Source organism: Octopus sinensis, linkage group LG5 (genome assembly GCF_006345805.1).
Source record: "Octopus sinensis linkage group LG5, ASM634580v1, whole genome shotgun sequence".
NCBI lineage: Eukaryota > Metazoa > Mollusca > Cephalopoda > Octopoda > Octopodidae > Octopus > Octopus sinensis.
In genome coordinates, this window is record NC_043001.1 from 99,618,072 (window position 1) to 99,634,365 (window position 16,294).

Here is a 16,294-nt window from a genome sequence, read left to right on the forward strand (position 1 = left end):
GAACAGTTAACAACACTAACAAAAAAAAAAACACCTTATATATCTCCCTAACAAGTGTGCTATATCTTCACGTCTGTTTTTTTAAACCTTTGTACTACGGTATGGAATGGTACGCCGTAATGCTGAACAGGAATACAAAATACACAAATCAGAGATCAACAGGAAAAAGCGCAATAGATCGTCCAACCATCTCAAGCAGGCGACAAAAAAGGCAGTGCTTGAATTCGAACAGCGCATAGCAACCAACCCTGACAGCAAAGTGTTCTGGAAGTATGTACATTCAAAGCAGAGACCTCACTCTCCAATTGGCCCCCTTCGCAATCCCCACACAGGCCAGATTACTGCCAATCCCAAAGAATGTACAGAAATCATTGTCGGATGCTCTGCAGGCATCTTTACTGTCGAAGATCAAAATGTTCCATCTCCATCACCTCTGACATCGGACTCTATAACTACTATGAGATTTACATCAGCAATGCTACAACACCACCTTAAGAATAAACGTTACTATGCCTCTCCTGGTCTTGATGGTGTTACATATCTACTTCTCAAACACGGTGGGTACTTTCTTCTAAAACAACTTTCACTATTCTTTCAATTCTGTGTTGACAATGGTATTACTGCAGAGCAGTGGAAAACTGCCAGTGTTATCCCTCTGTTCAATACACACACACACACACACAGACAGACATATAGATGCATACATGCAATATTTTAGTTTGCAAATGAAAAGGAAAGAATGCTACAAACAGTAGATGGTAAACAGGATATTGTGTTCATCACTGATTATGTAAATACAAAAAAAATACAAACTGGAACAAGAACGCAACACATTTAGAAGACGACACAAAAAACACAGACGGGACATTCGAAGCCTTCAATCTTCAGTCAAGAACCGGATCATCCTCGCAGTTTTGGCTGTGCGAGGATGATCCACTTCTTGGAGATTGAAGGCTTCGAATGTCCCGTCCGTGTTTTTTGTATTGTCTTCTAAATGTTTTGCGTTCTTGTCCCAGTTTGTATTTTTTTTACACACACACACACATATATATATATATATATATATATTAATATGTATATCTACAACTGTATGCCCTTCCTAATGCCAACCACTCCGAGAGTGTACTGGGTGCTTTTACATGCCACCGGCACGAGGGCCAGTCTGGCGGTACTGGCAACAGCCATGCTCAGATGGTGTTTTTTACATGCCACCTGCACAGGAGTCAGTCCAGCGGCACTGGCAACGACCTCGCTCAAATGTTTTGTTCACGTGCCACTGGCACAAGTGCCAGTAGGGCGATGCAGGTAATGGTCACACTCAAATGGTGATTTTGACGTGCCTCTGGCATGGAAGCCAGATGGCTGCTTTGGCAGTGATTCCACTTGGATGGAGCCGTTAGCGCTCCACTGGCACAAGTGCCAGTCATTGAATTTGGTTCAATTTCGATTTCACTTGCCCCAACAGGTCTTCACAAGCAGAGTTTAGTGTCCAATGAAGGATGGTTGGCATTGGGTGCCAGTCGAATTTGGTTTGATTTTGAATTCAGTTTTGATTTTGATTTCACTTCCCTCAGCAGGTCTTCGCAAGCAGAGTTTTGTGTCCAAAGGACACACATACACATGTGAGATAATAGTTTCATTATGTATATATCATATACATAGTGAAACTATTATCTCACATTACAATAGAAATTTTTTTCACTTTTGACATGTATTACTGAAACAGTCTAAAAGATTGCTCCGGGCTTGCATTTGGCAAGAAGTTGAATCTTTTTTGGCCAATGAAATTCCATGGATCCTATGTAAGGCATGTGTAAAATTTGAATAAAATGGGTTGGGTAGTTCTCAGGTTTTAGTGATGCACACAGACAGACAGATGGACACATGCTCAGTTTTATATATACAGATTATGGATGAAGATTAAAAAAAAAATTATAATAAAGTGTAAAACTTGCAACTATTTATTTCAGTGAGACCAAAATCAGTACACCCACTTCAGAAAATAAATCCCAGCAAGTTGGTAAGTGTCAAACTATAAATATTACCTTCACCTGAGCTATAAATATTACCTTTACCTATCAGAATGATTGGGAACAGGGCCCATTCCTATTTTCCATTTGAAAGTAAGATGTAAAAATGATTCTATGAAATATATTGCTAAAAAAAAATTAATAAAAAGGAAAGACAAAACTAAGAGATAAACAGTGTTATCAAGGAGTAATTAGATGAGATAATTGCAGAATTATTAAATAGTGTATGGTGTCTGAATAGAGAGAGGAGATTTAGAAATGTGAATCTATTTTATTGTAGACTTAAATATTGAACTATTCCTTAGTAACACTGAGAGAATATTTTAAAATGTTGACCAAAACCATTATGGTCATCAGTTGAATGTTGATGAAAGAAACGTCTCATCTCAAAATAAAAAAAATATTGTATATTAATAAAGATAAAGAAATTTTACTCATCATCATTTCACTGTTGTACATGTGCACCTTCCACACTCAAAAACTATTTTGCCAGTTAACCTTCCTTTGATATTGATGCGCCTGTTATGAGTCTATAGCTTGTACCGGATAATCTTATGAAGTTTATACCAATACCTTTCCTACAGATCGAGCAGGGCAATCTACTTCAAGGGATTTGAGATTTATCTGCTCTCCAACTTACTAAGACTTTGGTTTTTGCTAGATTAGCTCTAAGACTCTTTGACTCTAGATTTTGCCTCCATGGTTGAGATTTCTTCTCCAGTTCGGGTAAGGAATTGATTATAAGAACAAGGTCATCAGCACAGAGGATCTCCCAGTGGTAGCATGTCTTAAATTCCTCTGTTAATGCCTGCAGGACTATGATGAACAATACGGGGCTGAGGACTGATCATTGGTGAACCCCTACTTGTACACTGGCTATACCTGTTAGTAATCTTCACCTTTCTGACAGCATCCCTGTACTTGACCTGTACAGCTCCCACCAAACACTCATCTATCCATAGCTTCTGCATTGACCACCAGATAAGGGAATGGGGGACTCTGTCAATGGATTTCTCTGTGTCAACAAATGCCAGGTACAGAGGTTTCTTTTTGGCTAGATATTTCTTCTGCAGTTGCCTAACTAGGAATATAGTGCTGGCACAAATCCGAACTGCATTTAATCTACTCTAATATTTCTCTCCCTAACTGATTGAGCTATGACCTTCTCCGTGATTTTCTCCAACTTGTCCAGCAGTTTGATGCCTCTGTAATTATTCCTGTTCAAGGCGTCAACTTTGCTTTTGTAGCAGTTAACTATGATGCTGCTAAACCAGTCGTTGGACATGAATCTCTTGTTGAAAATTTGATTAACTATATGGGTGGCATAGCTGTATAGTCCGCCAGATATTTTAAGCATCTTAGTGGAAATTCTTAATGGACTGGGGGTTTCCCCTGTCTACATGTCCTTAATTGCTTTATCTACTAAGCTACTGTCGATTCGGATAGCTGGTCCCCTCAGTTGGGTCAACATCTAGCAGAAGACTCTCTTCCTCCCTTTCAGTTTCCACATTTAGCAGTTTTAACAATGGAATTTCCAAGCCTCTTTTTTGGCAGAATCATTACATACATGTAAACCATTATCCATGCAAACACATTGTATGACCTTATGATTTTCTCTCACAAACTGTCTTGCAATCAGTAACACTTCAAGTCTTTGGTGCTCATGTCATTTTTGCTACTCCCTTGGCTAGATATACTTGTCTCTTAGCTTCTCATCTGGCTATGAGATACAGTTCCCTGCTACCCCTATTCTTCCACTCTGATACAGTGCTATGATATATAAATCTTAGAAACATATTTCAGAGACTCCAATGATGGAAGAGAAGTAAGTCTGGATGGTGACAGAGGCAGTTGGTGAGTATAAATTAACAATACACAATTGATTTCCATAACGTTTACCTTCACTGAGAACAGGTCGCCTTCTTACATTCCATTTGATAGGTTAGCTGTAAAATAATGATATTAAAGATATCACTGAATGTTCATTAAATTGAGATTAGCATTGTTGATAAAATGGATACATTAGAAGACAGAACAGAAATAATGTTGTCCTTTGGAACAGAGAACCAAAATGTTTTATTTTAATGAAGGCCACATATTCTTTAGTCAGGTTATATACAATCTATATCAATACCTAGTATTGCTCTGTCAGTCAGTGTGCTATAGTATTATATATATATATATATATATATATATATATATATATATGTGTGTGTGTGTGTGTGTGTGTGTGTGTGTGTGTGTGTGGTGTGTGTGTGTGTGTGTGTGTGTGTGTGTGTGTATGTAACAGAGAGAGAGAGATGAGAGACAGATATTCCCCATATAGAAAAGACTTCGTAGTGCTCAAGTGCACTTGAGCAGGTAGAGGAGCAAATGTAAGAATAAGCAAGTTAAGCAAGATGATAGACAAAAATATTAAATACATGTAATACAATATTGTAGAAATGTTTACATCTAAAAAATCCGACTTACACAGAAGAGAAATAATATCAGGAATTAAAGGTTTTGAATAAGAGTTTAACGAGTCTAACAGCTGTCTCTGGTGGTTTGGTGGTCCAAAATAATGATTGTAAATTGATTCCATCATCGGATAATATAACCATCTGTCTTCAGGGAAGAATTTTACATTAGAGGTGTTGACAGAGTGAAATTTAAGTATTCCAACCCCACTGAAACAGCTGTTGGACTCGTAAAACTTTTCTTCAACCCCTTTAATTCCTAATATCATTTCTATTCTGTGTAAGTCGGACTTATTCAGTTGTAAACATTTCTACAATTTTGTATTAAATGTATTTAATATTTTTTGCATATCATCTTGCTTAACTTGCTTATTCTTACATTTATTCCTCTGTGTGTGTGTGTGCATGTGTGTATGTGCGTGTGTGTGCATCCACCATTAACATGATAATTAATCTACTATTATTCATTAATTTTCTTATACCTGTATGTCTATGTAACCTTATTTTGTTATCTTCCCTCACCTAACATTTTACACCGTGTTACCTTGTATGTAATTCGATTGTTTTGTTTGGGTACAGGACCCTACAAAGTAGGATTATTCCTGTATTTATATGAAATGAACTGTAAAGAAAATAGACTACATCGACTCCCAGGATGGTAAGCTAGAGGTAGTTGGTAGCTTTCTTTCTTTAGGTAGCAATGTCAATAACACATGTGGATGCTCTGAGAGTGTAGCAGGGAGAATAAGAATAAGCTGGGCAAAGTTCAGAGAGCTCCTACCTCTGGTGACAACAAAGAGCCTCTCTGTCAGAGTGAAAGGTAGATTGTATGATGCTTGTGTATGAACCACTAAGCCACATGGCAGTAACGTGTACTGTGACCGCTAAGGACATGCCTAGATCTGAAAGAAAGGAAGCTTGTAAGATTCGCTGGATGTGCAATGTCAGTGTGCCCGTACAACAGGGAGTAAACATCTTGAGAGAAAAGTTGGGCATGTAAAATTAGGAATGTAATACTTCTCGAGTTCTGATAGTGACTCAGCAATTAGAGCAAGGTCGTCAGCATAGAGGAGCTCCCAGAGGCATCCTGTCTTGAATTCCTCTGTTATTGCCTGGAGGACTATGATAAATAGGAGGGGGCTCAGGACTGAACCTTGCTGGACCCCTACCTCTACTCTGAATTCTTCACTGTACTCGTTGCCAACCCTCACCTTACTGACAGCGTCCCTGTACATGGCTTGCACAGTTCTCACTAACCATTCATCTATCGCTAGTTTCCTCATTGACCACCAGATAAGGGATCGGGGGACCCTGTCAAAGGCTTTCTCCATGTCAACAAAAGCCAGGTACAGAGGTTTAATTTTGGCCAGGTATTTCTCCTGGGAAACAAAGTCATAGTCTCTATGTATGCCATGGAAGTCCCCTGCATGTTGTCCAACATGCCCATTGATGTTGCCAGCCACAAAGAGAAGGTCTCTGTCACTCGTAGACAAGGTAGTCTGCAAGAAGGTGTCAAAAATCAGTCTTTCTGGTCATCAGGTAGCCCTGGCTGAGGGGCATAGGCTGAGATGATGGTTGCTAATCATTTCTAATCTATTCTAAAGTATTCTATAACAAACTCTATCTTGATTACCTTATCAACCCATTTCTCTGCAAAAGTATACCCACACCCCCGACCCCATCAATATACCCTGCCCAGAAACATCTCACCTTAATGAAATGAAATGGGCATTCTTCGTTGAAATGTCTAAGCAGAACTGAAGCGAAGGAACACAGATGGAAGGCAAAGCTTTTATCAGAACTTTCATCATAAGTTTCAAAATTCTTTTACATTCCAAATTCCATATTGGCTGCAACTCACCCAATATCTTTTAGAACATAGTCAATTTATAAGATTTGCAGGTAAATTTCTAAATTAACATACGATCAACAGCATGTTGGTATTAATCTACCAAAGGAAAAAGGGTAAGCTTATTCATTTTTCATGTTGTAAATGTGGTTAAATGCAGAGTTTGCCCCTCTGATATCCTGTTTTTTTATTTCCTTCATCGTTCAGTCTTGTAGAAATAATTTTCTTTTTTCCACCTTTGATAAAAAAATTTTTTTAAATTGATCATATTCCTGCTTGCATTGTATTTTTTTATTTCTGAGAATAGTCAATGACTTGGTAAAGAAGTCAATAGGTATACAAACATACTTAGAGGAATCTTAGATATTGTTACAGAGAAACTTCAGTGTACAAATGATATAATAGATCAATCAGGGATTAAGTCCAGTATAGTCAGGCTTGAAAACACAAATTTTCTGCAAAAAAATTAACACCACAAAGAAGGAAAAATAGCGTACATCACAGACCATTGTTATTTCAAGACGCTCCTGTTCTGAAAGTTTCCATAATCTCAGAAATTTTGCAATGTGGAGCAAGTCTGGTTTCGTCCACTTTCTCTCGCCCAAAATCCAATGTATTTGTGAATTTTTTTTTTTCCTTTTTTGAGACAGGCTTTGGCAATTTATGACATTGCATGCCAACAAGTTCCTTAAAGCATTCACTCAAAACATACAGAAATAATTGCATTACCAACACTGACTTTGGACGCTCAGAAGAAGTAACAGCTGAGGTGGCTGCAGCTCTCACGTTCCGACTGAATTCACCCACCTTCGCAGAATATAATCACAAAACCCTGCAAATAAACTAAAAAAGACATCTTAATCAGGTTGTCAAAGGGTTACCCCAGCATACACTACACCTGTAGTTTCGTATTTATTACTAAGTAGCTCTGCGTAAAGTTTCGTAGCCATTCGTTAGTGTTTCGGTGACACTGTTATTGTTTATAGTTTATCTCAAGTCATGTTTATTTGTTGATATATTTTTAAATATGGAAATTTAGGCTTAGAAAATAATATTCTGAGTAAGTGGAAAATTTTTTTGAAATACGAGATTGCTCACGTTCAGTTTAGTGAGATTTTTCTCATATTATAGCTAAGTTACGCTATACACAAAAAAAATTAACGGAGACCCAACGAAAGATTTATTCAGTTAAATAAATACACGAAGGCGACAGCGGCTGGTTAAAAAGGAAACCTGCTTCCACGGAAGTCGAGCTCACTGGCCGGCCCGCAGCGAAGTTCCTGTATTCTGTTTGTCTAGCGTAAATCCTTGGAATTTACCCTACATACAACTTCCCCACGCCGAACTGTTGACTGTCATTGTTGGAACCAAGAAGGCGTTTTAACTGCCCTGCTTGTGTGTGTGGGCACTTTAGCTCTTTGGTGACTGTTTCTTGCCAAGGGTTTGTGTGATTTGCCTGGGGCGGTCCCTGTTTGGTGGTTCAGCTACTTGGACGGTTTCAACCCGTCGATGGAAACTGTATCTTGTCATCCGCCAATTAGGAGTTGGAGCGATTTGTCAGCCGGAAATATGACTTCAGATGAGTCATTGTAGGGTGACTGGAGGGTTTTTTGTTGTGTATCATGTCGAACTGACCCAAAGTTAGCCGTGCGGAGGTCGTTTGGTAGAGATTATCTGGGTGTACCATGTGTTGACATGGGAATGCAACTGGCCCACAGTCTCTCACTTGCACGAGGTACCTTTCGGCCGAAATCAAGAAAGTACGGTGCCGCTTTTATTCTTTCTTCCTCTCTTGTCAGCTCAGTGTAATCTCTACTCTTTCTCTCTCTACTAGCAGACCACAAATTCCTCACTATCGATTACCAACCTGTCGGCGAACCTTTTGTCACTGTCACTACGATTATTGCTGTCTTACTAACTACTTTCCGGACAAAAAAAAAAAAATTAATAATCCTTCTTTTTGTGGTGTGATATATCCACCCGGCATAAGAGCCCTTATGCACCGCAGAAACATCAACTTGATGGACTTAAAAGAATTACTGCATTCTGATTATACTTGTTCCATTAGCCGCTACAATATGATTGTTTTCGTAATTTAACAAACAGTAATTTTGTTTATATATTAAAACCTGCCTAAATTAAGGTTCAATGTCGCTAATTTCTTTGTTATTTTTTTCATTTAAATTAAAGCCGATGCTAATCCAACTTAAGAAACAAGAAACATTATACATTGAGCAGTATATATATCATTATCTATATTCTTTTTGTTAAATTTTAGCTATAAAAAAAAAAATTAATACGGTATCTTTATTTGTCTTCAATATTAGGACACTTCATTGTCAAATAAGTAGGAATTAATTAGTAGGAAAAACAAAGCAACACTGGATAGGACTCCGATTTAGTTGTTTACCTTGGTAGTCATAGCAACATCATTAACACAGCTATTCAGCAGATAATTTATTATAGAGTGGGGAAAAAAATAACATACTTCGATATATTTGTTTGAGACTAACTTGAATCTCTTATTTAATTTATAAATTTAAAAAAATGATAAACGTTTCTATTTAAAACTTATTCCTAAATAATTTTGATATTAAAAAAATCCCACAGCAACATGTTTCTATGACAACAAATATTTATATTACCGTTAACAAACTTTGAATGTTTATTTTTTTTCCTAGTTTTTGTTTTTTTTTTCTTTAACATAAGGTAAGTCTTAATTTGTTAGTGTATATTATACAAGATTGAGTATATATTCAGTTTATACACTTATAAAATTTAGCAAAATGCGTATCAATTTTACTGAAACATCCTCTCAGCAAAAGCATTAACAGAAAAACGGCATTTGTTACTTTTCAGTAATTAATTATTTACAATGTATTTTAAATATTTTTTATCCTCGCCTATAATTTGTATCTAATTTTTATTTTGTACCAACGCCTTCAAATTCATATTTGAAAAATTTTCCGAATTTTCACATCAGCTTTTTACGTATCATTTATACATACACATGCAATAGGTGCGAATATATGTGTACACACACACGTCCTTTCATGTGGGTAAGGATGAATTCTTGCCCGCATGAAAGGAAGTACATTCTATCATACCTGCGCGCCCCACCATGACTGTCACCACAAATCCCATGCCTCGACCTTCAGCGAACGACCTTCCACCAATGCCCTTAAGCCCGACAAAAAGAGTTTGACCAAAGCACCCATGTACACACACGCACACACCACTATAAGACAGAAACCCCACAAAATAAACTGTCTCCCACCACCCCAACACACCCCTTCACACAAATTATACCCCCCACATATACATAGACACCACACACACACACACATTACACACTGAATGCCAACATCCCCCCCTCCCATGCCTTTATCGTTTACAGAGAGAAAACAGACCAACAAACACAGCTATATATACTTACATCCTTGGAAATAAATTATACATATAACACCGCTACACATAACACACCCCATTCCCACAGGGGCATAACATTAATAATACACACTTTCTCCACTTGAAGATAACTTTTGGCCCCTTTCCTTTCCACAGCAGCCACTGATCGGTTGTGCTAATCCATGTGCATATTGCCAAAATGCCAACACTGTGCAGGTGAATAACTGGATGTTTCGTTAAATCATTCAGAACCAGAAATAAGGATACATTGCCACTCCTATGGAGGACATTTATCCTCAATTATCTGGATTATGACTCCTGACTGTGGTTAGCACAAAGCATAAAATTGGAGGCAGATGTTGAGGCAATCCAGCACCACTACACAAAGAAGGTTTAGCCAGTGAAACAGATGGGCTACTGGGAGAGGCTACAAGAACTGAAGCTCTATTCCCTGGAGAGGAGGTGGGAAAGGTATGCAGTGATATACATATGGAAGGTCTAGCTGCCAGCTTTGGAATTAAAAGCTATACCAACCACTAAACTGGATGGCACTGCATACTGCCAAAGATACCACCTTCTTCATCTCAGATAAGGACCCAGTATTGCAAAAGCTTGGGTTTCAGGGAACTACAGCTGTTTAACATCCTGCCAAGGAACCTAAGAACTCTGCAAGGTGTAGAAACGCAAGATAAACCCACATCATGGCAGGAGGCATCCAACTCACTTCTCTAAAAACCATACCAAAAGGAGACCCAAAAACACTGGAAGGCAGTGCTCCAGCATGGCTCCATCCTCTGGCTGAATCCAGTGAAAGAACAAAAGAACATACATACATACAGACAGGCTTTTCAATTCGTCTAAGTGTCAAACTAACACACCAGCTTGTTGTTCCCTCACTTGTCTTTGTCATTCGTTTCCTGTACATTGGAACTATACATATATATTATATGTGATATATATATATATATATATATAAAGTCTGCAGATGATGCAAAATCTCTTCCAGACCTACAGTTACGTGGTGGTGGAATAGTACAGTAGACAAAGCCATTAGAGCAAAGAAACAGGCCTGGAAAGCCTGGAGTGATGGGGGTAGCAGGGAATTGTACCAGGTAGCCAAAAGGGAGGCTGGGCAGCAGGTACACATAGCCAAGAGCAAAGCGGAAAAGAAGAAGTTTGCCAATGTCCAGCGACGTGAGGACCAAAGAACTAAGGTATTTCGGATTGCAAGACAGTGTGTGAGAGAAAATTGTGATGTCTCAGGAGAGAAATGCCCCCACATGGATGATGTTGCACTTGCTTTGAATGTATCTGAAAAGAAAGAAGCTTGGAGAAGCCATTATGAGAGACTGCTGAATATGAGAAAGAATGGGAGGAGAGCCTGCCGAATGTTGACCCAGTAGAAGGACCAGCTATCCCAATAGACAGTTCCTTTGTAGATAAAGCAATTAAGGGTATGAAGCTAGGAAAAGCCACCGGCCCATCAGGAATCACTGCCGAGATGCTTAAAACATCTGGTGGTGTGGGCTATGGCTTAGTCACCCGCATTGTAAACCAGGTAGTTCATAATGGAGTCATACCCAATGACTGGCATAGCAGCACCATAGTCAACTGCTACAAGGGTAAAGGTGATGCTCTAGATAGAAATAACTACAGGGTATTAAACTGTTGGATCAGGTGATGAAGGTCACAGAGAGGATCATAGTGCATCTCATTAGGGAGAGACTCTGCTTAGATGAGATGCAGTTCGGTTTTGTGCCAGGTAGAAACACCACTGATGCCATATTCCTGGTTCGACAACTGCAGAAGAAATACCTAGCTAAAGATAAACCCCTCTACATAGCTTTCGTGGACTTGGAGAAAGCTTTTGACAGGGTCCCCCAATACCTTACCTGATGGGTGATGCAGAAACTGGAGATTGACGAATGGTTAATAAAGGCTGTACAGGCCCTATACAGAGAGGCCATCATCAAGGTTAGGATTGGCAATGAGTATAGTGAAGAATTTTGGGTAGAATTAGGGGTCCACCAAGGTTCAGCCCTCAGTCCCCTTTTATTCATCATGGTCCTCCAGGCAATAACAGAGGAATTCAAGACGGGTTGCCCCTGGGAGCTCCTCTATGCTGATGATCTGGCCCTCATAGCAGAATCACTACCGCAACTAGGAAAGAAATTTTGGATGTGGAAGCTAGGTTTATAATCAAAAGGCCTTAGAGTCAATGTAGCAAAGACCAAAGTTCTAGTAAGTAAGAAGGCAAACACACCACACACCCATTCAGGTAGGTGGGCCTGCTCAGTCTGTAGAAAAGGTGTAGGTAAAAACTCCATAAGATGTACCCAGTGTAAGCTATGGACACATAAGAGGTGCAGCAATATCAAAGGAAAATTAACCGAGAAGATAGCTTTCGTGTGTGGCAGATGCACAGGGGCAATAGACACCACTGATACTCAGAAAACAGATTCCATTACACTCCTGGAGGAGAAACTAGAAGTAGTTGATAGCTTCCGCTAACTAGCTGATCAAGTTAGTAGTGGGGGTGGATGCTCAGAAAGTGTTACCACTAGAATAAGAATAGCCTGGGCAAAGTTTAGAAAGCTCCTACCCCTACTGGTGACAAAGAGTTTCTCACTCAGAGTGAAAGGTAGATTGTACGACTCGTGTGTGCGAACTGCCATGCTTCACGGCAGTGAAACATGGGCTGTGACTGCAGAGGACATGCGTAGGCTTGAAAGAAATGAAGCTAGCATGATCCAATGGATGTGTAATGTCAGTGTGCACACACGACAGAGTGTAAATGCCCTGAGAGAAATGCTGGACATAAGAAACATTTGATGTGTCGTGCAAGAGAGACATCTGCGCTGTTATGGTCATGTACTACGGATGGATGAGGAGAGATGTGTAAAGAAGTACCACTCCCATTCAGTTGAAGGAATCCGGGGTAGAGGTAGACCCTGGAAGACATGGGATGAGGTGGTGAAGCATGACTTTCGAACATTGGGCCTCACAGAGGCAATGACGAAATACTGTGACTGTGAAGACCTGACAATTGAAGTGAGTTCATGGCTCACAGGACAGCCTACTGTGCTTACCTTGGATCGTAGGGCGACCTAATGTGCTTGAAGAGACTTATTGAATCAAGTACATCAACATCAAAATAAAAATCAAATGAAAATTGTAGTTGTGATACCCGTGCTGGTGGCATGTAAAACACACCATCTGAACGTGGTGAGTGCCAGCGCCGCCTTGACTGGCGTCCGTGCTGGTGGAACGTAAAAAGCACCAACCGACCGTGGACGTTGCCAGCCTCCTCTGGCCCCTGTCCTGGTGGCACGTAAAAAGCACCCACTACACTCACGGACTGGTTGGCGTTAGGAAGGGCATCCAGCTGTAGAAACACTGCCAGATCAGACTGGAGCCTGGTGCAGCCTCCTGGCTTCCCAGACCCCAGTCATCCATCCAACCCATGCTAACATGGAAAACAGACGTTAAACGATGATGATGATGATATTGTATGTGACTTGAGCTGCTTACCTTGCCTTAACATTTACTGTTCTCTTTAATACTTGTATAGATATTTGAGGACAGATTTATGTGACATATATATATATATACAGGGCATATATAAGGCATTTGAGGACATGGGGTCATTGATGAAGTTTTTGCTAACTCTGTATAATTTTTGTTTCAGAGAATAATAACGGCAGACCCTCAGCTTACTTAAGAAATGAAGAGGCATGCTGTTATTGTGCTTATAAAGGCTGAGCATCACAATTTAGAAATATCTTGATTTTTAAAAGTTGCGAAATCTGTCGTCTACAAAGTTTGTTTAGGAGCTAGGGACTGAAGATGGAAACGTATCACTAGAATCAAAGCATAAAAAGCATTCTAAACACTGTGAAGTCATCAGAACACCTGAATTTATCCAGCAAGTTCAACAGACCATTGATTACAATCCCAGAAAGTTCAAAGGTCAATTGCAAAAGGTGTTACTTATTTGCTTTATATATATATATATATATATATATATAATGAAAATGATGCTGAAGTTCAGCGACTGTTGGTTGTAAAGCGCCATTCCAACAATATATTGCTGTATAGAGGACTTTCAGCTGTGTAATGAAATCTAGCATTTGCTCTCTATAGCAGTGTAAAATCACTGTGATCTCTCAGTAAGATGCAGAATACTTGGTGGGAGGAACTTGCTCGTGATGTTCAGGCTGCTGCTGATGCAAATGACAATAAGAAGCTTTACCATCTTATGAAGCGAGTTTATGGGCCTAACAGCTTTGCATCAGCTCCTTTGCTTTCCAAGGAGTCTTCTACTCTATTTACTAAATCAACAAGAATCACAGGTCGCTGGATTGAACACTTCTCTGAACTCCTAAGCCATGAGTCAGTTGTAGATGGAATATTGACTGATACTATGCAACAAAGACCTGTCATTTGCTCCTTAAATTCCATACCCTCAATAGATGAGGTAATGACATCAATTGAATCTTGGTAGGGCACGTGGAAGTAAGTTGAATCTTGGTAGGGCAAGTGGAAGTAAATTAAATCTTAGTAGGGCACCTGGAAGGGGTGGAATTTGTGCCGAGGTCTTGTGATTTTGGTGGTGATTACATCATACAGTCCCTTCATGAACTTTTTAGTGTAGTCTGGAGGGATGGTGCAATGCCTAAAGACTGGAAGGATGCAATTATTCTTCCTCTCTATAAAGGAAAAAGGATCCAGAACAATGTGTGGTAGCTACAGAGGTATTGCTCTACTGTCAGCTGCTGGCAAGGTTCTGGCAAATATTCTTCTTACCCACCTGAATGGGTGTCTCGTAAATGATGTCCTTTCTGAATCTCAATGTGGCTTCTGATTTGGTAGAGAGACAATGGATATAATATCCATAGCAAGACAGATGCAGGAGAAATGCTGACAGAATATGGATCTTGTTCAGGTATTCATTGATTTAACCAAGGCCTTTGATACATGAATAGAGCCTTGCTATGGAAAATACTTGGCAAACTTGGATGTCCGGATCACTTTGTATCTATAATTAAATTATTTCATGATTGGATGGAGGCTTCAGTCAGTGCTGGTGTTGGCATGGCGGAACTCATTCTTGTAGAGAATGGTGTCAAGCAGGGTGATATCCTTGCCTAACTCTCTTTTTTGGTACTTTGCTGCTGCTTTTACTCGTGCTTTTGCTAAGGTTAGCTCTCTGGGAATATATGTCAGATATCAATCTTCTGGCCGTCTCTTTAATCTGTGCTGATTTGCTGCCAATTCAAAAGTTTTCCAGACTTTTATTCGTGACCTCCTTTATGCAGATTACTGTGACTTAGTCACTCATGCATGGATTACTTATGAATCGTATTTCTACTTCTTGCAAGACATTTGGACTTAGCATTAGCCTGGAAAAGATTGTTATAATGTTCCAGCCTGCACCAGGAAATCCATATGTGGAAACAGCTATCTTGATTGAAGGAACAATATTGAAAGTGGTAGACAAGTTTGTCTACCTGGGCAGCATACTCAGCTGTTCTTGCTCCCTGGATGGTGAAATATCTTTCAGGCTGTAGAGAGCAACTGATTCCTTCCTGTCTCTTCAGTCTCGAGTTTGGTCCCAACATGGCATCACAAGGCGAATAAACATTGCTGTGTACTGACATTGTTCCATTACTTATGTGAGACATGGATCCTTTCCAAACGTCATGTAAGGGTCCTTGAATGCTTTCATCAGATGTCTCAGACACATTCTGAATGTTGGCTGGACCTTAAAAACTCCAGACACACAGGTCTTGAGGAAAGCTGATATCTTGAGTATTGAGGCGATGGTTTCACAAGCACCAGTTACATTGGACTGGACACCTTATAGAATGAACCACAAATCCCTTCAGTTAGATGGCCCTGCTCGATCTGTAGAAAAGGCATAGGTAGAAACTCTATAAGATGTACCAGTGTAAGCTATGGACACATAAGAGCTGCAGCTATATCAAAGGAAGGCTAACTGGGAAGATACTGAAAATGTGAAGAGAACAACTTCCGTCACTTTCCAGGGGAAAAAACTAGAAGTAGTTGATAGCTTCCATTATCTAGTAGACCAAGTCAGTAGCGGGGGTGGGTGTGCTGAAAGTGTAACTGCTAGAGTAAGAATAGCCTGGGCAAAGTTCAGGGAGCTCTTACCTCTGCTGGTGACAAAGGGCCTCTCGCTCAGAGTAAAAGGTAGACTGTATGAAGCATGTGTACGAACAGCCATGCTACATGGCAGTGAAACATGGCTGTGACTGCTGAGGACATACGTAAGCTCGCAAGGAATGAAGCCAGTATGATCTGAAGGATGTGTAATGTCAGTGTGCATACTCGACAGAGTGTAAGTACCTTGAGAGAAATGTTGGACCTAAGAAGCATCAGATGTAATGTGCAAGAGAGACGACTGTGCTGGTATGGTCATGTGGCGAGAATGGATGAGGATAGCTGTGTGAAAAAGTGCCACACTCTAGCAATTGAGGGAACCTGTGGAAGAGGTAAATCCAGGAAGACCTGGGATGAAGTGGTGA

At 39.8% G+C, this 16,294-nt stretch overlaps 1 protein-coding gene and 1 long non-coding RNA gene across 4 annotated transcripts in view; both read left to right on the plus strand.

Annotated features, from left to right (window-relative positions):
- The first annotated feature begins 228 nt into the window (after positions 1–228).
- LOC118763390 lies at positions 229–8,490 on the plus strand. Of its 2 annotated transcripts, XR_004999140.1 has the most exons (4): positions 229–557; positions 1,971–2,020; positions 3,834–3,884; positions 8,173–8,490. It is a non-coding gene; the product is annotated as an uncharacterized LOC118763390 (long non-coding RNA). The 2 variants fall into 2 exon arrangements; XR_004999141.1 differs by lacking the exons at positions 229–557; positions 1,971–2,020; positions 3,834–3,884 and adding an exon at positions 7,300–7,398.
- Positions 8,491–8,989: 499 nt separating this feature from the next.
- The window catches only part of LOC115212004 (ropporin-1-like protein), a 28,546-nt gene continuing 21,241 nt past the window's right edge, over positions 8,990–16,294 (plus strand). Inside the window, exon 1 of one of the 2 annotated variants that reach the window (XM_029780794.2) lies at positions 8,990–9,047. The gene's annotated coding sequence lies outside the window, so the exon portion shown is untranslated. Of the gene's footprint in view, positions 9,048–9,180; positions 9,197–16,294 lie in introns of those variants that run through there. The other variant, XM_036502978.1, reaches the window with a different exon arrangement.